This window comes from Anomaloglossus baeobatrachus, unplaced genomic scaffold, assembly GCF_048569485.1.
Source record: "Anomaloglossus baeobatrachus isolate aAnoBae1 unplaced genomic scaffold, aAnoBae1.hap1 Scaffold_1017, whole genome shotgun sequence".
Lineage (NCBI taxonomy): Eukaryota > Metazoa > Chordata > Amphibia > Anura > Aromobatidae > Anomaloglossus > Anomaloglossus baeobatrachus.
In genome coordinates, this window is record NW_027441845.1 from 1 (window position 1) to 24,332 (window position 24,332).

At 46.9% G+C, this 24,332-nt stretch overlaps 14 non-coding genes across 14 annotated transcripts; all 14 read left to right on the top strand.

Moving 5' to 3' along the window:
- Nucleotides 1-845: 845 nt before the first annotated feature.
- LOC142260391 (U2 spliceosomal RNA) lies at nucleotides 846-1,036 on the top strand. The gene has a single exon (XR_012728623.1). It is a non-coding gene; the product is annotated as a U2 spliceosomal RNA (small nuclear RNA).
- Nucleotides 1,037-2,423: 1,387 nt separating this feature from the next.
- Nucleotides 2,424-2,614, top strand: LOC142260402 (U2 spliceosomal RNA). The gene has a single exon (XR_012728633.1). It is a non-coding gene; the product is annotated as a U2 spliceosomal RNA (small nuclear RNA).
- Nucleotides 2,615-4,803: 2,189 nt separating this feature from the next.
- On the top strand, nucleotides 4,804-4,996 carry LOC142260399 (U2 spliceosomal RNA). Its single transcript, XR_012728631.1, has one exon. It is a non-coding gene; the product is annotated as a U2 spliceosomal RNA (small nuclear RNA).
- Nucleotides 4,997-6,383: 1,387 nt separating this feature from the next.
- On the top strand, nucleotides 6,384-6,574 carry LOC142260403 (U2 spliceosomal RNA). The gene has a single exon (XR_012728634.1). It is a non-coding gene; the product is annotated as a U2 spliceosomal RNA (small nuclear RNA).
- Nucleotides 6,575-7,961: 1,387 nt separating this feature from the next.
- On the top strand, nucleotides 7,962-8,152 carry LOC142260404 (U2 spliceosomal RNA). The gene has a single exon (XR_012728635.1). It is a non-coding gene; the product is annotated as a U2 spliceosomal RNA (small nuclear RNA).
- A 1,387-nt stretch (nucleotides 8,153-9,539) lies between these two features.
- On the top strand, nucleotides 9,540-9,730 carry LOC142260405 (U2 spliceosomal RNA). Its single transcript, XR_012728636.1, has one exon. It is a non-coding gene; the product is annotated as a U2 spliceosomal RNA (small nuclear RNA).
- A 1,387-nt stretch (nucleotides 9,731-11,117) lies between these two features.
- On the top strand, nucleotides 11,118-11,308 carry LOC142260392 (U2 spliceosomal RNA). Its single transcript, XR_012728624.1, has one exon. It is a non-coding gene; the product is annotated as a U2 spliceosomal RNA (small nuclear RNA).
- A 1,387-nt stretch (nucleotides 11,309-12,695) lies between these two features.
- On the top strand, nucleotides 12,696-12,886 carry LOC142260393 (U2 spliceosomal RNA). The gene has a single exon (XR_012728625.1). It is a non-coding gene; the product is annotated as a U2 spliceosomal RNA (small nuclear RNA).
- Nucleotides 12,887-14,273: 1,387 nt separating this feature from the next.
- On the top strand, nucleotides 14,274-14,464 carry LOC142260394 (U2 spliceosomal RNA). Its single transcript, XR_012728626.1, has one exon. It is a non-coding gene; the product is annotated as a U2 spliceosomal RNA (small nuclear RNA).
- Nucleotides 14,465-15,851: 1,387 nt separating this feature from the next.
- LOC142260395 (U2 spliceosomal RNA) lies at nucleotides 15,852-16,042 on the top strand. The gene has a single exon (XR_012728627.1). It is a non-coding gene; the product is annotated as a U2 spliceosomal RNA (small nuclear RNA).
- A 1,387-nt stretch (nucleotides 16,043-17,429) lies between these two features.
- On the top strand, nucleotides 17,430-17,620 carry LOC142260396 (U2 spliceosomal RNA). Its single transcript, XR_012728628.1, has one exon. It is a non-coding gene; the product is annotated as a U2 spliceosomal RNA (small nuclear RNA).
- A 2,189-nt stretch (nucleotides 17,621-19,809) lies between these two features.
- LOC142260400 (U2 spliceosomal RNA) lies at nucleotides 19,810-20,002 on the top strand. The gene has a single exon (XR_012728632.1). It is a non-coding gene; the product is annotated as a U2 spliceosomal RNA (small nuclear RNA).
- Nucleotides 20,003-21,389: 1,387 nt separating this feature from the next.
- LOC142260397 (U2 spliceosomal RNA) lies at nucleotides 21,390-21,580 on the top strand. Its single transcript, XR_012728629.1, has one exon. It is a non-coding gene; the product is annotated as a U2 spliceosomal RNA (small nuclear RNA).
- Nucleotides 21,581-22,967: 1,387 nt separating this feature from the next.
- LOC142260398 (U2 spliceosomal RNA) lies at nucleotides 22,968-23,158 on the top strand. Its single transcript, XR_012728630.1, has one exon. It is a non-coding gene; the product is annotated as a U2 spliceosomal RNA (small nuclear RNA).
- The last annotated feature ends 1,174 nt before the right edge of the window (nucleotides 23,159-24,332 follow it).

Here is a 24,332-nt window from a genome sequence, read left to right on the forward strand (position 1 = left end):
GGACAGTCATGGGTGATGAATGTTTGCAACCTACTGCGAAGCCTCATACCGCAATATAAGGAACGTCAAATACTAAGAAAGGGCGGCCTATGAAAGAATTACTACTTTCAATAAGTACACTTAAACGGCTAATTGGGAATAGAAAAACTGTAAAAAGCCCTCTGAGAAAGCCCCCCTCTAACCTTTGATAGTAAGCTTTTCTGTAGTCTGCCTGTTGATGTATTTTCCGTTTGAACTGTGCACAACATGAAGAGACGGAACACTGGCGGCTTGTCACAATGCCCCCCGATGACATCACAATAGCGCTGCTGCCTAGAAAACAAGCTGCGCAGAAGAAGTTGTTCTTTGGGTGGGAGGGTGGGCTAGTGGAAGGAGGGGGCAATCTCTTTTTTTCCCGGGTGGTAGGGGGATGACAGGAGAAGGGAAGCGGGTGGTGAGAAAGGTACAGAGGGCAGGGTTTGGGGGCTGGGAAGGAAAGGGAAAAGATTAGGGTTTGGGGATGATGAAAGGGCTTTCTACGGGTAAGGATGGCAAAGGGTGGCAGTGACGGAAAGTCAGGCAACCTGTCCTGTCCGTCTTTTTGTATCGTGAATTGGAAAGACTGCAAGGGGGAGGGGAGTTGCTTGCGCCCTAAAGGAGGAGTTATTCAGATTCATTGCAGTGGGCGGCGGCTGCAAAACGCACCATTCTTCTTGTTTTGGCTCTGCAAAGCAGCCTTTTCAAGGGTTGGCTTGGGTGACAAAATGTCTTGTGTAGGCGTGGGTTTGTCTCCCTCTCGCTCTCTCTCCCTAAGATGTGTCCGGCATAGGCCAGGGTGCCACTCGAGGCCCAAACCAATTCTGGTTATCGCTTCTCGGCCTTTTGGCTAAGATCAAGTGTAGTATCTGTTCTTATCAGTTTAATATCTGATACGTCCCCTATCTGGGGACCATATATTAAATGGATTTTTAGAACAGGGAGATGGAAAAAGAGCTTGCTCTGTCCACTCCACGCATTGACCTGGTATTGCAGTACCTCCAGGAACGGTGCACCCCTTCTTAACCCAGTTTCCAAAAGCAGAACTCAATTCACCTGATTCATATTAGCCCGATTTAATGAATTGGAAGAAAGCATACGTCTTCATATGCACCTCAATTTGGCCCATTCACTTTTCACACTTCCTCCTTTTGTTTTTTATCTTTCACACTTTTGACTTTCTTTATTCATCCAAATAGCAAACTCATCACCACTCAACCTGACCAACTCGGCTATGTCCCCGTGCTGCAGTTCTCTGTCTTATCTAGATCATTTGCAATTGAATGGAATAGATCCCTTTTGGACAAAGTGGATTCACCTGCTGCTGCAGTGACCACAGGTGTGATAACATCTAGAATTGGCATCTGGTGCGATCTCTCCGCTTCCACTCCAAAGAAAGTTACCTGTTTATTCCTATCATGCATTGGTTTTTGGGGTTTTCTTTGAGTAATGATGATCTCTTTAGTAGTCTGTTGGCGCCCTCTCCTGGAGGAATAGTTTGCTTGCTCTTGGACATTCTAAAAGAGAGGTCATGATAGACATTGAGCTTCTGAGCTCAATTGGGGACAGTCATGGGTGATGAATGTTTGCAACCTACTGCGAAGCCTCATACCGCAATATAAGGAACGTCAAATACTAAGAAAGGGCGGCCTATGAAAGAATTACTACTTTCAATAAGTACACTTAAACGGCTAATTGGGAATAGAAAAACTGTAAAAAGCCCTCTGAGAAAGCCCCCCTCTAACCTTTGATAGTAAGCTTTTCTGTAGTCTGCCTGTTGATGTATTTTCCGTTTGAACTGTGCACAACATGAAGAGACGGAACACTGGCGGCTTGTCACAATGCCCCCCGATGACATCACAATAGCGCTGCTGCCTAGAAAACAAGCTGCGCAGAAGAAGTTGTTCTTTGGGTGGGAGGGTGGGCTAGTGGAAGGAGGGGGCAATCTCTTTTTTTCCCGGGTGGTAGGGGGATGACAGGAGAAGGGAAGCGGGTGGTGAGAAAGGTACAGAGGGCAGGGTTTGGGGGCTGGGAAGGAAAGGGAAAAGATTAGGGTTTGGGGATGATGAAAGGGCTTTCTACGGGTAAGGATGGCAAAGGGTGGCAGTGACGGAAAGTCAGGCAACCTGTCCTGTCCGTCTTTTTGTATCGTGAATTGGAAAGACTGCAAGGGGGAGGGGAGTTGCTTGCGCCCTAAAGGAGGAGTTATTCAGATTCATTGCAGTGGGCGGCGGCTGCAAAACGCACCATTCTTCTTGTTTTGGCTCTGCAAAGCAGCCTTTTCAAGGGTTGGCTTGGGTGACAAAATGTCTTGTGTAGGCGTGGGTTTGTCTCCCTCTCGCTCTCTCTCCCTAAGATGTGTCCGGCATAGGCCAGGGTGCCACTCGAGGCCCAAACCAATTCTGGTTATCGCTTCTCGGCCTTTTGGCTAAGATCAAGTGTAGTATCTGTTCTTATCAGTTTAATATCTGATACGTCCCCTATCTGGGGACCATATATTAAATGGATTTTTAGAACAGGGAGATGGAAAAAGAGCTTGCTCTGTCCACTCCACGCATTGACCTGGTATTGCAGTACCTCCAGGAACGGTGCACCCCTTCTTAACCCAGTTTCCAAAAGCAGAACTCAATTCACCTGATTCATATTAGCCCGATTTAATGAATTGGAAGAAAGCATACGTCTTCATATGCACCTCAATTTGGCCCATTCACTTTTCACACTTCCTCCTTTTGTTTTTTATCTTTCACACTTTTGACTTTCTTTATTCATCCAAATAGCAAACTCATCACCACTCAACCTGACCAACTCGGCTATGTCCCCGTGCTGCAGTTCTCTGTCTTATCTAGATCATTTGCAATTGAATGGAATAGATCCCTTTTGGACAAAGTGGATTCACCTGCTGCTGCAGTGACCACAGGTGTGATAACATCTAGAATTGGCATCTGGTGCGATCTCTCCGCTTCCACTCCAAAGAAAGTTACCTGTTTATTCCTATCATGCATTGGTTTTTGGGGTTTTCTTTGAGTAATGATGATCTCTTTAGTAGTCTGTTGGCGCCCTCTCCTGGAGGAATAGTTTGCTTGCTCTTGGACATTCTAAAAGAGAGGTCATGATAGACATTGAGCTTCTGAGCTCAATTGGGGACAGTCATGGGTGATGAATGTTTGCAACCTACTGCGAAGCCTCATACCGCAATATAAGGAACGTCAAATACTAAGAAAGGGCGGCCTATGAAAGAATTACTACTTTCAATAAGTACACTTAAACGGCTAATTGGGAATAGAAAAACTGTAAAAAGCCCTCTGAGAAAGCCCCCCTCTAACCTTTGATAGTAAGCTTTTCTGTAGTCTGCCTGTTGATGTATTTTCCGTTTGAACTGTGCACAACATGAAGAGACGGAACACTGGCGGCTTGTCACAATGCCCCCCGATGACATCACAATAGCGCTGCTGCCTAGAAAACAAGCTGCGCAGAAGAAGTTGTTCTTTGGGTGGGAGGGTGGGCTAGTGGAAGGAGGGGGCAATCTCTTTTTTTCCCGGGTGGTAGGGGGATGACAGGAGAAGGGAAGCGGGTGGTGAGAAAGGTACAGAGGGCAGGGTTTGGGGGCTGGGAAGGAAAGGGAAAAGATTAGGGTTTGGGGATGATGAAAGGGCTTTCTACGGGTAAGGATGGCAAAGGGTGGCAGTGACGGAAAGTCAGGCAACCTGTCCTGTCCGTCTTTTTGTATCGTGAATTGGAAAGACTGCAAGGGGGAGGGGAGTTGCTTGCGCCCTAAAGGAGGAGTTATTCAGATTCATTGCAGTGGGCGGCGGCTGCAAAACGCACCATTCTTCTTGTTTTGGCTCTGCAAAGCAGCCTTTTCAAGGGTTGGCTTGGGTGACAAAATGTCTTGTGTAGGCGTGGGTTTGTCTCCCTCTCGCTCTCTCTCCCTAAGATGTGTCCGGCATAGGCCAGGGTGCCACTCGAGGCCCAAACCAATTCTGGTTATCGCTTCTCGGCCTTTTGGCTAAGATCATGTGTAGTGTTGTTCGAAGAGGTGGTTTAAGCTCCAGGCCACCTTAGTACAATGATACACTGCACACTGGAAGGTTGCGCTTGCTAGTACTCTGGGTGGATAGTATATTCATCTAGAGGAAAACATGGCCCTACCAGGATCAAGGCTATTAGACTGAGTAAGGGTGGGGGGCTATAGTACAACGTGCCCCAGGACTGACGACCCTGGAGTGAGTCTGAGCTTGCTGGCTTGGGACCCCGGCAAGCCTTGGGCTCTGTAGCACACCGTACCTTGCCTTTTCATACTTTTTGAGCATATTACCCTATCCCGGCCTTCTGGCTAGGAAGGGAAATTTTTATAATCCCGGTCGGAGGTCTGGTCAGCTTTGGGCTGAGAAACTAACACCCGGTTGGAGGTCCGGGTCAGCTTCGGCTGAGAAACCAACACCCGGTTGGAGGTCTGGGTCAGCTTCGGCTGAGAAACCAACACCCGGTTGGAGGTCCGGTTAGCCTTGGGCTGAGAAACCAACACCGGTTGACGGTCCGGGCAGTTTCGGCTGTGAAACCAATAACTAGTAGCTCTCTACTCCACTTGGGTAAGATGCCTGGGTGGACGCTGGGAGCAACGACAAGGCTCAACCAGGCTTCGGCTTGGGGGAGCACCGAAGATCCCTGACCCTTGCTGTGGCCTTCTGGCTCGGAGGGACGGGGTTGATTTTTGGGGACCCTCTCCTCACGGTGGGGTCCACACGAATCCTAGCCTTTGCACTGTTTTTGGTGTGACTTCGGTCATGCATTTTTTGTGGTGCTTTGGAAAGCTTCATTAAATCAAAAATCTGTTCTTATCAGTTTAATATCTGATACGTCCCCTATCTGGGGACCATATATTAAATGGATTTTTAGAACAGGGAGATGGAAAAAGAGCTTGCTCTGTCCACTCCACGCATTGACCTGGTATTGCAGTACCTCCAGGAACGGTGCACCCCTTCTTAACCCAGTTTCCAAAAGCAGAACTCAATTCACCTGATTCATATTAGCCCGATTTAATGAATTGGAAGAAAGCATACGTCTTCATATGCACCTCAATTTGGCCCATTCACTTTTCACACTTCCTCCTTTTGTTTTTTATCTTTCACACTTTTGACTTTCTTTATTCATCCAAATAGCAAACTCATCACCACTCAACCTGACCAACTCGGCTATGTCCCCGTGCTGCAGTTCTCTGTCTTATCTAGATCATTTGCAATTGAATGGAATAGATCCCTTTTGGACAAAGTGGATTCACCTGCTGCTGCAGTGACCACAGGTGTGATAACATCTAGAATTGGCATCTGGTGCGATCTCTCCGCTTCCACTCCAAAGAAAGTTACCTGTTTATTCCTATCATGCATTGGTTTTTGGGGTTTTCTTTGAGTAATGATGATCTCTTTAGTAGTCTGTTGGCGCCCTCTCCTGGAGGAATAGTTTGCTTGCTCTTGGACATTCTAAAAGAGAGGTCATGATAGACATTGAGCTTCTGAGCTCAATTGGGGACAGTCATGGGTGATGAATGTTTGCAACCTACTGCGAAGCCTCATACCGCAATATAAGGAACGTCAAATACTAAGAAAGGGCGGCCTATGAAAGAATTACTACTTTCAATAAGTACACTTAAACGGCTAATTGGGAATAGAAAAACTGTAAAAAGCCCTCTGAGAAAGCCCCCCTCTAACCTTTGATAGTAAGCTTTTCTGTAGTCTGCCTGTTGATGTATTTTCCGTTTGAACTGTGCACAACATGAAGAGACGGAACACTGGCGGCTTGTCACAATGCCCCCCGATGACATCACAATAGCGCTGCTGCCTAGAAAACAAGCTGCGCAGAAGAAGTTGTTCTTTGGGTGGGAGGGTGGGCTAGTGGAAGGAGGGGGCAATCTCTTTTTTTCCCGGGTGGTAGGGGGATGACAGGAGAAGGGAAGCGGGTGGTGAGAAAGGTACAGAGGGCAGGGTTTGGGGGCTGGGAAGGAAAGGGAAAAGATTAGGGTTTGGGGATGATGAAAGGGCTTTCTACGGGTAAGGATGGCAAAGGGTGGCAGTGACGGAAAGTCAGGCAACCTGTCCTGTCCGTCTTTTTGTATCGTGAATTGGAAAGACTGCAAGGGGGAGGGGAGTTGCTTGCGCCCTAAAGGAGGAGTTATTCAGATTCATTGCAGTGGGCGGCGGCTGCAAAACGCACCATTCTTCTTGTTTTGGCTCTGCAAAGCAGCCTTTTCAAGGGTTGGCTTGGGTGACAAAATGTCTTGTGTAGGCGTGGGTTTGTCTCCCTCTCGCTCTCTCTCCCTAAGATGTGTCCGGCATAGGCCAGGGTGCCACTCGAGGCCCAAACCAATTCTGGTTATCGCTTCTCGGCCTTTTGGCTAAGATCAAGTGTAGTATCTGTTCTTATCAGTTTAATATCTGATACGTCCCCTATCTGGGGACCATATATTAAATGGATTTTTAGAACAGGGAGATGGAAAAAGAGCTTGCTCTGTCCACTCCACGCATTGACCTGGTATTGCAGTACCTCCAGGAACGGTGCACCCCTTCTTAACCCAGTTTCCAAAAGCAGAACTCAATTCACCTGATTCATATTAGCCCGATTTAATGAATTGGAAGAAAGCATACGTCTTCATATGCACCTCAATTTGGCCCATTCACTTTTCACACTTCCTCCTTTTGTTTTTTATCTTTCACACTTTTGACTTTCTTTATTCATCCAAATAGCAAACTCATCACCACTCAACCTGACCAACTCGGCTATGTCCCCGTGCTGCAGTTCTCTGTCTTATCTAGATCATTTGCAATTGAATGGAATAGATCCCTTTTGGACAAAGTGGATTCACCTGCTGCTGCAGTGACCACAGGTGTGATAACATCTAGAATTGGCATCTGGTGCGATCTCTCCGCTTCCACTCCAAAGAAAGTTACCTGTTTATTCCTATCATGCATTGGTTTTTGGGGTTTTCTTTGAGTAATGATGATCTCTTTAGTAGTCTGTTGGCGCCCTCTCCTGGAGGAATAGTTTGCTTGCTCTTGGACATTCTAAAAGAGAGGTCATGATAGACATTGAGCTTCTGAGCTCAATTGGGGACAGTCATGGGTGATGAATGTTTGCAACCTACTGCGAAGCCTCATACCGCAATATAAGGAACGTCAAATACTAAGAAAGGGCGGCCTATGAAAGAATTACTACTTTCAATAAGTACACTTAAACGGCTAATTGGGAATAGAAAAACTGTAAAAAGCCCTCTGAGAAAGCCCCCCTCTAACCTTTGATAGTAAGCTTTTCTGTAGTCTGCCTGTTGATGTATTTTCCGTTTGAACTGTGCACAACATGAAGAGACGGAACACTGGCGGCTTGTCACAATGCCCCCCGATGACATCACAATAGCGCTGCTGCCTAGAAAACAAGCTGCGCAGAAGAAGTTGTTCTTTGGGTGGGAGGGTGGGCTAGTGGAAGGAGGGGGCAATCTCTTTTTTTCCCGGGTGGTAGGGGGATGACAGGAGAAGGGAAGCGGGTGGTGAGAAAGGTACAGAGGGCAGGGTTTGGGGGCTGGGAAGGAAAGGGAAAAGATTAGGGTTTGGGGATGATGAAAGGGCTTTCTACGGGTAAGGATGGCAAAGGGTGGCAGTGACGGAAAGTCAGGCAACCTGTCCTGTCCGTCTTTTTGTATCGTGAATTGGAAAGACTGCAAGGGGGAGGGGAGTTGCTTGCGCCCTAAAGGAGGAGTTATTCAGATTCATTGCAGTGGGCGGCGGCTGCAAAACGCACCATTCTTCTTGTTTTGGCTCTGCAAAGCAGCCTTTTCAAGGGTTGGCTTGGGTGACAAAATGTCTTGTGTAGGCGTGGGTTTGTCTCCCTCTCGCTCTCTCTCCCTAAGATGTGTCCGGCATAGGCCAGGGTGCCACTCGAGGCCCAAACCAATTCTGGTTATCGCTTCTCGGCCTTTTGGCTAAGATCAAGTGTAGTATCTGTTCTTATCAGTTTAATATCTGATACGTCCCCTATCTGGGGACCATATATTAAATGGATTTTTAGAACAGGGAGATGGAAAAAGAGCTTGCTCTGTCCACTCCACGCATTGACCTGGTATTGCAGTACCTCCAGGAACGGTGCACCCCTTCTTAACCCAGTTTCCAAAAGCAGAACTCAATTCACCTGATTCATATTAGCCCGATTTAATGAATTGGAAGAAAGCATACGTCTTCATATGCACCTCAATTTGGCCCATTCACTTTTCACACTTCCTCCTTTTGTTTTTTATCTTTCACACTTTTGACTTTCTTTATTCATCCAAATAGCAAACTCATCACCACTCAACCTGACCAACTCGGCTATGTCCCCGTGCTGCAGTTCTCTGTCTTATCTAGATCATTTGCAATTGAATGGAATAGATCCCTTTTGGACAAAGTGGATTCACCTGCTGCTGCAGTGACCACAGGTGTGATAACATCTAGAATTGGCATCTGGTGCGATCTCTCCGCTTCCACTCCAAAGAAAGTTACCTGTTTATTCCTATCATGCATTGGTTTTTGGGGTTTTCTTTGAGTAATGATGATCTCTTTAGTAGTCTGTTGGCGCCCTCTCCTGGAGGAATAGTTTGCTTGCTCTTGGACATTCTAAAAGAGAGGTCATGATAGACATTGAGCTTCTGAGCTCAATTGGGGACAGTCATGGGTGATGAATGTTTGCAACCTACTGCGAAGCCTCATACCGCAATATAAGGAACGTCAAATACTAAGAAAGGGCGGCCTATGAAAGAATTACTACTTTCAATAAGTACACTTAAACGGCTAATTGGGAATAGAAAAACTGTAAAAAGCCCTCTGAGAAAGCCCCCCTCTAACCTTTGATAGTAAGCTTTTCTGTAGTCTGCCTGTTGATGTATTTTCCGTTTGAACTGTGCACAACATGAAGAGACGGAACACTGGCGGCTTGTCACAATGCCCCCCGATGACATCACAATAGCGCTGCTGCCTAGAAAACAAGCTGCGCAGAAGAAGTTGTTCTTTGGGTGGGAGGGTGGGCTAGTGGAAGGAGGGGGCAATCTCTTTTTTTCCCGGGTGGTAGGGGGATGACAGGAGAAGGGAAGCGGGTGGTGAGAAAGGTACAGAGGGCAGGGTTTGGGGGCTGGGAAGGAAAGGGAAAAGATTAGGGTTTGGGGATGATGAAAGGGCTTTCTACGGGTAAGGATGGCAAAGGGTGGCAGTGACGGAAAGTCAGGCAACCTGTCCTGTCCGTCTTTTTGTATCGTGAATTGGAAAGACTGCAAGGGGGAGGGGAGTTGCTTGCGCCCTAAAGGAGGAGTTATTCAGATTCATTGCAGTGGGCGGCGGCTGCAAAACGCACCATTCTTCTTGTTTTGGCTCTGCAAAGCAGCCTTTTCAAGGGTTGGCTTGGGTGACAAAATGTCTTGTGTAGGCGTGGGTTTGTCTCCCTCTCGCTCTCTCTCCCTAAGATGTGTCCGGCATAGGCCAGGGTGCCACTCGAGGCCCAAACCAATTCTGGTTATCGCTTCTCGGCCTTTTGGCTAAGATCAAGTGTAGTATCTGTTCTTATCAGTTTAATATCTGATACGTCCCCTATCTGGGGACCATATATTAAATGGATTTTTAGAACAGGGAGATGGAAAAAGAGCTTGCTCTGTCCACTCCACGCATTGACCTGGTATTGCAGTACCTCCAGGAACGGTGCACCCCTTCTTAACCCAGTTTCCAAAAGCAGAACTCAATTCACCTGATTCATATTAGCCCGATTTAATGAATTGGAAGAAAGCATACGTCTTCATATGCACCTCAATTTGGCCCATTCACTTTTCACACTTCCTCCTTTTGTTTTTTATCTTTCACACTTTTGACTTTCTTTATTCATCCAAATAGCAAACTCATCACCACTCAACCTGACCAACTCGGCTATGTCCCCGTGCTGCAGTTCTCTGTCTTATCTAGATCATTTGCAATTGAATGGAATAGATCCCTTTTGGACAAAGTGGATTCACCTGCTGCTGCAGTGACCACAGGTGTGATAACATCTAGAATTGGCATCTGGTGCGATCTCTCCGCTTCCACTCCAAAGAAAGTTACCTGTTTATTCCTATCATGCATTGGTTTTTGGGGTTTTCTTTGAGTAATGATGATCTCTTTAGTAGTCTGTTGGCGCCCTCTCCTGGAGGAATAGTTTGCTTGCTCTTGGACATTCTAAAAGAGAGGTCATGATAGACATTGAGCTTCTGAGCTCAATTGGGGACAGTCATGGGTGATGAATGTTTGCAACCTACTGCGAAGCCTCATACCGCAATATAAGGAACGTCAAATACTAAGAAAGGGCGGCCTATGAAAGAATTACTACTTTCAATAAGTACACTTAAACGGCTAATTGGGAATAGAAAAACTGTAAAAAGCCCTCTGAGAAAGCCCCCCTCTAACCTTTGATAGTAAGCTTTTCTGTAGTCTGCCTGTTGATGTATTTTCCGTTTGAACTGTGCACAACATGAAGAGACGGAACACTGGCGGCTTGTCACAATGCCCCCCGATGACATCACAATAGCGCTGCTGCCTAGAAAACAAGCTGCGCAGAAGAAGTTGTTCTTTGGGTGGGAGGGTGGGCTAGTGGAAGGAGGGGGCAATCTCTTTTTTTCCCGGGTGGTAGGGGGATGACAGGAGAAGGGAAGCGGGTGGTGAGAAAGGTACAGAGGGCAGGGTTTGGGGGCTGGGAAGGAAAGGGAAAAGATTAGGGTTTGGGGATGATGAAAGGGCTTTCTACGGGTAAGGATGGCAAAGGGTGGCAGTGACGGAAAGTCAGGCAACCTGTCCTGTCCGTCTTTTTGTATCGTGAATTGGAAAGACTGCAAGGGGGAGGGGAGTTGCTTGCGCCCTAAAGGAGGAGTTATTCAGATTCATTGCAGTGGGCGGCGGCTGCAAAACGCACCATTCTTCTTGTTTTGGCTCTGCAAAGCAGCCTTTTCAAGGGTTGGCTTGGGTGACAAAATGTCTTGTGTAGGCGTGGGTTTGTCTCCCTCTCGCTCTCTCTCCCTAAGATGTGTCCGGCATAGGCCAGGGTGCCACTCGAGGCCCAAACCAATTCTGGTTATCGCTTCTCGGCCTTTTGGCTAAGATCAAGTGTAGTATCTGTTCTTATCAGTTTAATATCTGATACGTCCCCTATCTGGGGACCATATATTAAATGGATTTTTAGAACAGGGAGATGGAAAAAGAGCTTGCTCTGTCCACTCCACGCATTGACCTGGTATTGCAGTACCTCCAGGAACGGTGCACCCCTTCTTAACCCAGTTTCCAAAAGCAGAACTCAATTCACCTGATTCATATTAGCCCGATTTAATGAATTGGAAGAAAGCATACGTCTTCATATGCACCTCAATTTGGCCCATTCACTTTTCACACTTCCTCCTTTTGTTTTTTATCTTTCACACTTTTGACTTTCTTTATTCATCCAAATAGCAAACTCATCACCACTCAACCTGACCAACTCGGCTATGTCCCCGTGCTGCAGTTCTCTGTCTTATCTAGATCATTTGCAATTGAATGGAATAGATCCCTTTTGGACAAAGTGGATTCACCTGCTGCTGCAGTGACCACAGGTGTGATAACATCTAGAATTGGCATCTGGTGCGATCTCTCCGCTTCCACTCCAAAGAAAGTTACCTGTTTATTCCTATCATGCATTGGTTTTTGGGGTTTTCTTTGAGTAATGATGATCTCTTTAGTAGTCTGTTGGCGCCCTCTCCTGGAGGAATAGTTTGCTTGCTCTTGGACATTCTAAAAGAGAGGTCATGATAGACATTGAGCTTCTGAGCTCAATTGGGGACAGTCATGGGTGATGAATGTTTGCAACCTACTGCGAAGCCTCATACCGCAATATAAGGAACGTCAAATACTAAGAAAGGGCGGCCTATGAAAGAATTACTACTTTCAATAAGTACACTTAAACGGCTAATTGGGAATAGAAAAACTGTAAAAAGCCCTCTGAGAAAGCCCCCCTCTAACCTTTGATAGTAAGCTTTTCTGTAGTCTGCCTGTTGATGTATTTTCCGTTTGAACTGTGCACAACATGAAGAGACGGAACACTGGCGGCTTGTCACAATGCCCCCCGATGACATCACAATAGCGCTGCTGCCTAGAAAACAAGCTGCGCAGAAGAAGTTGTTCTTTGGGTGGGAGGGTGGGCTAGTGGAAGGAGGGGGCAATCTCTTTTTTTCCCGGGTGGTAGGGGGATGACAGGAGAAGGGAAGCGGGTGGTGAGAAAGGTACAGAGGGCAGGGTTTGGGGGCTGGGAAGGAAAGGGAAAAGATTAGGGTTTGGGGATGATGAAAGGGCTTTCTACGGGTAAGGATGGCAAAGGGTGGCAGTGACGGAAAGTCAGGCAACCTGTCCTGTCCGTCTTTTTGTATCGTGAATTGGAAAGACTGCAAGGGGGAGGGGAGTTGCTTGCGCCCTAAAGGAGGAGTTATTCAGATTCATTGCAGTGGGCGGCGGCTGCAAAACGCACCATTCTTCTTGTTTTGGCTCTGCAAAGCAGCCTTTTCAAGGGTTGGCTTGGGTGACAAAATGTCTTGTGTAGGCGTGGGTTTGTCTCCCTCTCGCTCTCTCTCCCTAAGATGTGTCCGGCATAGGCCAGGGTGCCACTCGAGGCCCAAACCAATTCTGGTTATCGCTTCTCGGCCTTTTGGCTAAGATCAAGTGTAGTATCTGTTCTTATCAGTTTAATATCTGATACGTCCCCTATCTGGGGACCATATATTAAATGGATTTTTAGAACAGGGAGATGGAAAAAGAGCTTGCTCTGTCCACTCCACGCATTGACCTGGTATTGCAGTACCTCCAGGAACGGTGCACCCCTTCTTAACCCAGTTTCCAAAAGCAGAACTCAATTCACCTGATTCATATTAGCCCGATTTAATGAATTGGAAGAAAGCATACGTCTTCATATGCACCTCAATTTGGCCCATTCACTTTTCACACTTCCTCCTTTTGTTTTTTATCTTTCACACTTTTGACTTTCTTTATTCATCCAAATAGCAAACTCATCACCACTCAACCTGACCAACTCGGCTATGTCCCCGTGCTGCAGTTCTCTGTCTTATCTAGATCATTTGCAATTGAATGGAATAGATCCCTTTTGGACAAAGTGGATTCACCTGCTGCTGCAGTGACCACAGGTGTGATAACATCTAGAATTGGCATCTGGTGCGATCTCTCCGCTTCCACTCCAAAGAAAGTTACCTGTTTATTCCTATCATGCATTGGTTTTTGGGGTTTTCTTTGAGTAATGATGATCTCTTTAGTAGTCTGTTGGCGCCCTCTCCTGGAGGAATAGTTTGCTTGCTCTTGGACATTCTAAAAGAGAGGTCATGATAGACATTGAGCTTCTGAGCTCAATTGGGGACAGTCATGGGTGATGAATGTTTGCAACCTACTGCGAAGCCTCATACCGCAATATAAGGAACGTCAAATACTAAGAAAGGGCGGCCTATGAAAGAATTACTACTTTCAATAAGTACACTTAAACGGCTAATTGGGAATAGAAAAACTGTAAAAAGCCCTCTGAGAAAGCCCCCCTCTAACCTTTGATAGTAAGCTTTTCTGTAGTCTGCCTGTTGATGTATTTTCCGTTTGAACTGTGCACAACATGAAGAGACGGAACACTGGCGGCTTGTCACAATGCCCCCCGATGACATCACAATAGCGCTGCTGCCTAGAAAACAAGCTGCGCAGAAGAAGTTGTTCTTTGGGTGGGAGGGTGGGCTAGTGGAAGGAGGGGGCAATCTCTTTTTTTCCCGGGTGGTAGGGGGATGACAGGAGAAGGGAAGCGGGTGGTGAGAAAGGTACAGAGGGCAGGGTTTGGGGGCTGGGAAGGAAAGGGAAAAGATTAGGGTTTGGGGATGATGAAAGGGCTTTCTACGGGTAAGGATGGCAAAGGGTGGCAGTGACGGAAAGTCAGGCAACCTGTCCTGTCCGTCTTTTTGTATCGTGAATTGGAAAGACTGCAAGGGGGAGGGGAGTTGCTTGCGCCCTAAAGGAGGAGTTATTCAGATTCATTGCAGTGGGCGGCGGCTGCAAAACGCACCATTCTTCTTGTTTTGGCTCTGCAAAGCAGCCTTTTCAAGGGTTGGCTTGGGTGACAAAATGTCTTGTGTAGGCGTGGGTTTGTCTCCCTCTCGCTCTCTCTCCCTAAGATGTGTCCGGCATAGGCCAGGGTGCCACTCGAGGCCCAAACCAATTCTGGTTATCGCTTCTCGGCCTTTTGGCTAAGATCAAGTGTAGTATCTGTTCTTATCAGTTTAATATCTGATACGTCCCCTATCTGGGGACCATATATTAAATGGATTTTTAGAACAGGGAGATGGAAAAAGAGCTTGCTCTGTCCACTCCACGCATTGACCTGGTATTGCAGTACCTCCAGGAACGGTGCACCCCTTCTTAACCCAGTTTCCAAAAGCAGAACTCAATTCACCTGATTCATATTAGCCCGATTTAATGAATTGGAAGAAAGCATACGTCTTCATATGCACCTCAATTTGGCCCATTCACTTTTCACACTTCCTCCTTTTGTTTTTTATCTTTCACACTTTTGACTTTCTTTATTCATCCAAATAGCAAACTCATCACCACTCAACCTGACCAACTCGGCTATGTCCCCGTGCTGCAGTTCTCTGTCTTATCTAGATCATTTGCAATTGAATGGAATAGATCCCTTTTGGACAAAGTGGATTCACCTGCTGCTGCAGTGACCACAGGTGTGATAACATCTAGAATTGGCATCTGGTGCGATCTCTCCGCTTCCACTCCAAAGAAAGTTACCTGTTTATTCCTATCATGCATTGGTTTTTGGGGTTTTCTTTGAGTAATGATGATCTCTTTAGTAGTCTGTTGGCGCCCTCTCCTGGAGGAATAGTTTGCTTGCTCTTGGACATTCTAAAAGAGAGGTCATGATAGACATTGAGCTTCTGAGCTCAATTGGGGACAGTCATGGGTGATGAATGTTTGCAACCTACTGCGAAGCCTCATACCGCAATATAAGGAACGTCAAATACTAAGAAAGGGCGGCCTATGAAAGAATTACTACTTTCAATAAGTACACTTAAACGGCTAATTGGGAATAGAAAAACTGTAAAAAGCCCTCTGAGAAAGCCCCCCTCTAACCTTTGATAGTAAGCTTTTCTGTAGTCTGCCTGTTGATGTATTTTCCGTTTGAACTGTGCACAACATGAAGAGACGGAACACTGGCGGCTTGTCACAATGCCCCCCGATGACATCACAATAGCGCTGCTGCCTAGAAAACAAGCTGCGCAGAAGAAGTTGTTCTTTGGGTGGGAGGGTGGGCTAGTGGAAGGAGGGGGCAATCTCTTTTTTTCCCGGGTGGTAGGGGGATGACAGGAGAAGGGAAGCGGGTGGTGAGAAAGGTACAGAGGGCAGGGTTTGGGGGCTGGGAAGGAAAGGGAAAAGATTAGGGTTTGGGGATGATGAAAGGGCTTTCTACGGGTAAGGATGGCAAAGGGTGGCAGTGACGGAAAGTCAGGCAACCTGTCCTGTCCGTCTTTTTGTATCGTGAATTGGAAAGACTGCAAGGGGGAGGGGAGTTGCTTGCGCCCTAAAGGAGGAGTTATTCAGATTCATTGCAGTGGGCGGCGGCTGCAAAACGCACCATTCTTCTTGTTTTGGCTCTGCAAAGCAGCCTTTTCAAGGGTTGGCTTGGGTGACAAAATGTCTTGTGTAGGCGTGGGTTTGTCTCCCTCTCGCTCTCTCTCCCTAAGATGTGTCCGGCATAGGCCAGGGTGCCACTCGAGGCCCAAACCAATTCTGGTTATCGCTTCTCGGCCTTTTGGCTAAGATCAAGTGTAGTATCTGTTCTTATCAGTTTAATATCTGATACGTCCCCTATCTGGGGACCATATATTAAATGGATTTTTAGAACAGGGAGATGGAAAAAGAGCTTGCTCTGTCCACTCCACGCATTGACCTGGTATTGCAGTACCTCCAGGAACGGTGCACCCCTTCTTAACCCAGTTTCCAAAAGCAGAACTCAATTCACCTGATTCATATTAGCCCGATTTAATGAATTGGAAGAAAGCATACGTCTTCATATGCACCTCAATTTGGCCCATTCACTTTTCACACTTCCTCCTTTTGTTTTTTATCTTTCACACTTTTGACTTTCTTTATTCATCCAAATAGCAAACTCATCACCACTCAACCTGACCAACTCGGCTATGTCCCCGTGCTGCAGTTCTCTGTCTTATCTAGATCATTTGCAATTGAATGGAATAGATCCCTTTTGGACAAAGTGGATTCACCTGCTGCTGCAGTGACCACAGGTGTGATAACATCTAGAATTGGCATCTGGTGCGATCTCTCCGCTTCCACTCCAAAGAAAGTTACCTGTTTATTCCTATCATGCATTGGTTTTTGGGGTTTTCTTTGAGTAATGATGATCTCTTTAGTAGTCTGTTGGCGCCCTCTCCTGGAGGAATAGTTTGCTTGCTCTTGGACATTCTAAAAGAGAGGTCATGATAGACATTGAGCTTCTGAGCTCAATTGGGGACAGTCATGGGTGATGAATGTTTGCAACCTACTGCGAAGCCTCATACCGCAATATAAGGAACGTCAAATACTAAGAAAGGGCGGCCTATGAAAGAATTACTACTTTCAATAAGTACACTTAAACGGCTAATTGGGAATAGAAAAACTGTAAAAAGCCCTCTGAGAAAGCCCCCCTCTAACCTTTGATAGTAAGCTTTTCTGTAGTCTGCCTGTTGATGTATTTTCCGTTTGAACTGTGCACAACATGAAGAGACGGAACACTGGCGGCTTGTCACAATGCCCCCCGATGACATCACAATAGCGCTGCTGCCTAGAAAACAAGCTGCGCAGAAGAAGTTGTTCTTTGGGTGGGAGGGTGGGCTAGTGGAAGGAGGGGGCAATCTCTTTTTTTCCCGGGTGGTAGGGGGATGACAGGAGAAGGGAAGCGGGTGGTGAGAAAGGTACAGAGGGCAGGGTTTGGGGGCTGGGAAGGAAAGGGAAAAGATTAGGGTTTGGGGATGATGAAAGGGCTTTCTACGGGTAAGGATGGCAAAGGGTGGCAGTGACGGAAAGTCAGGCAACCTGTCCTGTCCGTCTTTTTGTATCGTGAATTGGAAAGACTGCAAGGGGGAGGGGAGTTGCTTGCGCCCTAAAGGAGGAGTTATTCAGATTCATTGCAGTGGGCGGCGGCTGCAAAACGCACCATTCTTCTTGTTTTGGCTCTGCAAAGCAGCCTTTTCAAGGGTTGGCTTGGGTGACAAAATGTCTTGTGTAGGCGTGGGTTTGTCTCCCTCTCGCTCTCTCTCCCTAAGATGTGTCCGGCATAGGCCAGGGTGCCACTCGAGGCCCAAACCAATTCTGGTTATCGCTTCTCGGCCTTTTGGCTAAGATCAAGTGTAGTATCTGTTCTTATCAGTTTAATATCTGATACGTCCCCTATCTGGGGACCATATATTAAATGGATTTTTAGAACAGGGAGATGGAAAAAGAGCTTGCTCTGTCCACTCCACGCATTGACCTGGTATTGCAGTACCTCCAGGAACGGTGCACCCCTTCTTAACCCAGTTTCCAAAAGCAGAACTCAATTCACCTGATTCATATTAGCCCGATTTAATGAATTGGAAGAAAGCATACGTCTTCATATGCACCTCAATTTGGCCCATTCACTTTTCACACTTCCTCCTTTTGTTTTTTATCTTTCACACTTTTGACTTTCTTTATTCATCCAAATAGCAAACTCATCACCACTCAACCTGACCAACTCGGCTATGTCCCCGTGCTGCAGTTCTCTGTCTTATCTAGATCATTTGCAATTGAATGGAATAGATCCCTTTTGGACAAAGTGGATTCACCTGCTGCTGCAGTGACCACAGGTGTGATAACATCTAGAATTGGCATCTGGTGCGATCTCTCCGCTTCCACTCCAAAGAAAGTTACCTGTTTATTCCTATCATGCATTGGTTTTTGGGGTTTTCTTTGAGTAATGATGATCTCTTTAGTAGTCTGTTGGCGCCCTCTCCTGGAGGAATAGTTTGCTTGCTCTTGGACATTCTAAAAGAGAGGTCATGATAGACATTGAGCTTCTGAGCTCAATTGGGGACAGTCATGGGTGATGAATGTTTGCAACCTACTGCGAAGCCTCATACCGCAATATAAGGAACGTCAAATACTAAGAAAGGGCGGCCTATGAAAGAATTACTACTTTCAATAAGTACACTTAAACGGCTAATTGGGAATAGAAAAACTGTAAAAAGCCCTCTGAGAAAGCCCCCCTCTAACCTTTGATAGTAAGCTTTTCTGTAGTCTGCCTGTTGATGTATTTTCCGTTTGAACTGTGCACAACATGAAGAGACGGAACACTGGCGGCTTGTCACAATGCCCCCCGATGACATCACAATAGCGCTGCTGCCTAGAAAACAAGCTGCGCAGAAGAAGTTGTTCTTTGGGTGGGAGGGTGGGCTAGTGGAAGGAGGGGGCAATCTCTTTTTTTCCCGGGTGGTAGGGGGATGACAGGAGAAGGGAAGCGGGTGGTGAGAAAGGTACAGAGGGCAGGGTTTGGGGGCTGGGAAGGAAAGGGAAAAGATTAGGGTTTGGGGATGATGAAAGGGCTTTCTACGGGTAAGGATGGCAAAGGGTGGCAGTGACGGAAAGTCAGGCAACCTGTCCTGTCCGTCTTTTTGTATCGTGAATTGGAAAGACTGCAAGGGGGAGGGGAGTTGCTTGCGCCCTAAAGGAGGAGTTATTCAGATTCATTGCAGTGGGCGGCGGCTGCAAAACGCACCATTCTTCTTGTTTTGGCTCTGCAAAGCAGCCTTTTCAAGGGTTGGCTTGGGTGACAAAATGTCTTGTGTAGGCGTGGGTTTGTCTCCCTCTCGCTCTCTCTCCCTAAGATGTGTCCGGCATAGGCCAGGGTGCCACTCGAGGCCCAAACCAATTCTGGTTATCGCTTCTCGGCCTTTTGGCTAAGATCAAGTGTAGTGTTGTTCGAAGAGGTGGTTTAAGCTCCAGGCCACCTTAGCACAATGATACAATGCACACTGGAAGGTTGCGCTTGCTAGTACACTGGGTGGATAGTATATTCATCTAGTGGAAAACATGGCCCTACCAGGATCGAGGCTATTAGACTGAGTAAGGATGGGGGGCTATGGTACAACGTGCCCCAGGACTGACGACCCTGGAGTGAGTCTGAGCTTGCTGGCTTGGGACCCCGGCAAGCCTTGGGCTCTGTAGCACACCGTACCTTGCCTTTTCATACTTTTTGAGCATATTACCCTATCCCGGCCTTCTGGCTAGGAAGGGAAATTTTTATAATCCCGGTCGGAGGTCTGGTCAGCTTTGGGCTGAGAAACTAACACCCGGTTGGAGGTCCGGGTCAGCTTCGGCTGAAAAACCAACACCCGGTTGGATGTCTGGGTCAGCTTCGGCTGAGAAACCAACACCCGGTTGGAGGTCCGGTTAGCCTTGGGCTGAGAAACCAACACCGGTTGACGGTCCGGGCAGTTTCGGCTGCGAAACCAACAACTAGTAGCTCTCTACTCCACTTGGGTAAGATGCCTGGGTGGACGCTGGGAGCAACGACAAGGCTCAACCAGGCTTCGGCTTGGGGGAGCACCGAAGATCCCTAACCCTTGCTGTGGCCTTCTGGCTCGGAGGGACGGGGTTGATTTTTGGGGACCCTCTCCTCACGGTGGGGTCCACACGAATCCTAGCCTTTGCACTGTTTTTGGTGTGACTTCGGTCATGCATTTTTTGTGGTGCTTTGGAAAGCTTCATTAAATCAAAAATCTGTTCTTATCAGTTTAATATCTGATACGTCCCCTATCTGGGGACCATATATTAAATGGATTTTTAGAACAGGGAGATGGAAAAAGAGCTTGCTCTGTCCACTCCACGCATTGACCTGGTATTGCAGTACCTCCAGGAACGGTGCACCCCTTCTTAACCCAGTTTCCAAAAGCAGAACTCAATTCACCTGATTCATATTAGCCCGATTTAATGAATTGGAAGAAAGCATACGTCTTCATATGCACCTCAATTTGGCCCATTCACTTTTCACACTTCCTCCTTTTGTTTTTTATCTTTCACACTTTTGACTTTCTTTATTCATCCAAATAGCAAACTCATCACCACTCAACCTGACCAACTCGGCTATGTCCCCGTGCTGCAGTTCTCTGTCTTATCTAGATCATTTGCAATTGAATGGAATAGATCCCTTTTGGACAAAGTGGATTCACCTGCTGCTGCAGTGACCACAGGTGTGATAACATCTAGAATTGGCATCTGGTGCGATCTCTCCGCTTCCACTCCAAAGAAAGTTACCTGTTTATTCCTATCATGCATTGGTTTTTGGGGTTTTCTTTGAGTAATGATGATCTCTTTAGTAGTCTGTTGGCGCCCTCTCCTGGAGGAATAGTTTGCTTGCTCTTGGACATTCTAAAAGAGAGGTCATGATAGACATTGAGCTTCTGAGCTCAATTGGGGACAGTCATGGGTGATGAATGTTTGCAACCTACTGCGAAGCCTCATACCGCAATATAAGGAACGTCAAATACTAAGAAAGGGCGGCCTATGAAAGAATTACTACTTTCAATAAGTACACTTAAACGGCTAATTGGGAATAGAAAAACTGTAAAAAGCCCTCTGAGAAAGCCCCCCTCTAACCTTTGATAGTAAGCTTTTCTGTAGTCTGCCTGTTGATGTATTTTCCGTTTGAACTGTGCACAACATGAAGAGACGGAACACTGGCGGCTTGTCACAATGCCCCCCGATGACATCACAATAGCGCTGCTGCCTAGAAAACAAGCTGCGCAGAAGAAGTTGTTCTTTGGGTGGGAGGGTGGGCTAGTGGAAGGAGGGGGCAATCTCTTTTTTTCCCGGGTGGTAGGGGGATGACAGGAGAAGGGAAGCGGGTGGTGAGAAAGGTACAGAGGGCAGGGTTTGGGGGCTGGGAAGGAAAGGGAAAAGATTAGGGTTTGGGGATGATGAAAGGGCTTTCTACGGGTAAGGATGGCAAAGGGTGGCAGTGACGGAAAGTCAGGCAACCTGTCCTGTCCGTCTTTTTGTATCGTGAATTGGAAAGACTGCAAGGGGGAGGGGAGTTGCTTGCGCCCTAAAGGAGGAGTTATTCAGATTCATTGCAGTGGGCGGCGGCTGCAAAACGCACCATTCTTCTTGTTTTGGCTCTGCAAAGCAGCCTTTTCAAGGGTTGGCTTGGGTGACAAAATGTCTTGTGTAGGCGTGGGTTTGTCTCCCTCTCGCTCTCTCTCCCTAAGATGTGTCCGGCATAGGCCAGGGTGCCACTCGAGGCCCAAACCAATTCTGGTTATCGCTTCTCGGCCTTTTGGCTAAGATCAAGTGTAGTATCTGTTCTTATCAGTTTAATATCTGATACGTCCCCTATCTGGGGACCATATATTAAATGGATTTTTAGAACAGGGAGATGGAAAAAGAGCTTGCTCTGTCCACTCCACGCATTGACCTGGTATTGCAGTACCTCCAGGAACGGTGCACCCCTTCTTAACCCAGTTTCCAAAAGCAGAACTCAATTCACCTGATTCATATTAGCCCGATTTAATGAATTGGAAGAAAGCATACGTCTTCATATGCACCTCAATTTGGCCCATTCACTTTTCACACTTCCTCCTTTTGTTTTTTATCTTTCACACTTTTGACTTTCTTTATTCATCCAAATAGCAAACTCATCACCACTCAACCTGACCAACTCGGCTATGTCCCCGTGCTGCAGTTCTCTGTCTTATCTAGATCATTTGCAATTGAATGGAATAGATCCCTTTTGGACAAAGTGGATTCACCTGCTGCTGCAGTGACCACAGGTGTGATAACATCTAGAATTGGCATCTGGTGCGATCTCTCCGCTTCCACTCCAAAGAAAGTTACCTGTTTATTCCTATCATGCATTGGTTTTTGGGGTTTTCTTTGAGTAATGATGATCTCTTTAGTAGTCTGTTGGCGCCCTCTCCTGGAGGAATAGTTTGCTTGCTCTTGGACATTCTAAAAGAGAGGTCATGATAGACATTGAGCTTCTGAGCTCAATTGGGGACAGTCATGGGTGATGAATGTTTGCAACCTACTGCGAAGCCTCATACCGCAATATAAGGAACGTCAAATACTAAGAAAGGGCGGCCTATGAAAGAATTACTACTTTCAATAAGTACACTTAAACGGCTAATTGGGAATAGAAAAACTGTAAAAAGCCCTCTGAGAAAGCCCCCCTCTAACCTTTGATAGTAAGCTTTTCTGTAGTCTGCCTGTTGATGTATTTTCCGTTTGAACTGTGCACAACATGAAGAGACGGAACACTGGCGGCTTGTCACAATGCCCCCCGATGACATCACAATAGCGCTGCTGCCTAGAAAACAAGCTGCGCAGAAGAAGTTGTTCTTTGGGTGGGAGGGTGGGCTAGTGGAAGGAGGGGGCAATCTCTTTTTTTCCCGGGTGGTAGGGGGATGACAGGAGAAGGGAAGCGGGTGGTGAGAAAGGTACAGAGGGCAGGGTTTGGGGGCTGGGAAGGAAAGGGAAAAGATTAGGGTTTGGGGATGATGAAAGGGCTTTCTACGGGTAAGGATGGCAAAGGGTGGCAGTGACGGAAAGTCAGGCAACCTGTCCTGTCCGTCTTTTTGTATCGTGAATTGGAAAGACTGCAAGGGGGAGGGGAGTTGCTTGCGCCCTAAAGGAGGAGTTATTCAGATTCATTGCAGTGGGCGGCGGCTGCAAAACGCACCATTCTTCTTGTTTTGGCTCTGCAAAGCAGCCTTTTCAAGGGTTGGCTTGGGTGACAAAATGTCTTGTGTAGGCGTGGGTTTGTCTCCCTCTCGCTCTCTCTCCCTAAGATGTGTCCGGCATAGGCCAGGGTGCCACTCGAGGCCCAAACCAATTCTGGTTATCGCTTCTCGGCCTTTTGGCTAAGATCAAGTGTAGTATCTGTTCTTATCAGTTTAATATCTGATACGTCCCCTATCTGGGGACCATATATTAAATGGATTTTTAGAACAGGGAGATGGAAAAAGAGCTTGCTCTGTCCACTCCACGCATTGACCTGGTATTGCAGTACCTCCAGGAACGGTGCACCCCTTCTTAACCCAGTTTCCAAAAGCAGAACTCAATTCACCTGATTCATATTAGCCCGATTTAATGAATTGGAAGAAAGCATACGTCTTCATATGCACCTCAATTTGGCCCATTCACTTTTCACACTTCCTCCTTTTGTTTTTTATCTTTCACACTTTTGACTTTCTTTATTCATCCAAATAGCAAACTCATCACCACTCAACCTGACCAACTCGGCTATGTCCCCGTGCTGCAGTTCTCTGTCTTATCTAGATCATTTGCAATTGAATGGAATAGATCCCTTTTGGACAAAGTGGATTCACCTGCTGCTGCAGTGACCACAGGTGTGATAACATCTAGAATTGGCATCTGGTGCGATCTCTCCGCTTCCACTCCAAAGAAAGTTACCTGTTTATTCCTATCATGCATTGGTTTTTGGGGTTTTCTTTGAGTAATGATGATCTCTTTAGTAGTCTGTTGGCGCCCTCTCCTGGAGGAATAGTTTGCTTGCTCTTGGACATTCTAAAAGAGAGGTCATGATAGACATTGAGCTTCTGAGCTCAATTGGGGACAGTCATGGGTGATGAATGTTTGCAACCTACTGCGAAGCCTCATACCGCAATATAAGGAACGTCAAATACTAAGAAAGGGCGGCCTATGAAAGAATTACTACTTTCAATAAGTACACTTAAACGGCTAATTGGGAATAGAAAAACTGTAAAAAGCCCTCTGAGAAAGCCCCCCTCTAACCTTTGATAGTAAGCTTTTCTGTAGTCTGCCTGTTGATGTATTTTCCGTTTGAACTGTGCACAACATGAAGAGACGGAACACTGGCGGCTTGTCACAATGCCCCCCGATGACATCACAATAGCGCTGCTGCCTAGAAAACAAGCTGCGCAGAAGAAGTTGTTCTTTGGGTGGGAGGGTGGGCTAGTGGAAGGAGGGGGCAATCTCTTTTTTTCCCGGGTGGTAGGGGGATGACAGGAGAAGGGAAGCGGGTGGTGAGAAAGGTACAGAGGGCAGGGTTTGGGGGCTGGGAAGGAAAGGGAAAAGATTAGGGTTTGGGGATGATGAAAGGGCTTTCTACGGGTAAGGATGGCAAAGGGTGGCAGTGACGGAAAGTCAGGCAACCTGTCCTGTCCGTCTTTTTGTATCGTGAATTGGAAAGACTGCAAGGGGGAGGGGAGTTGCTTGCGCCCT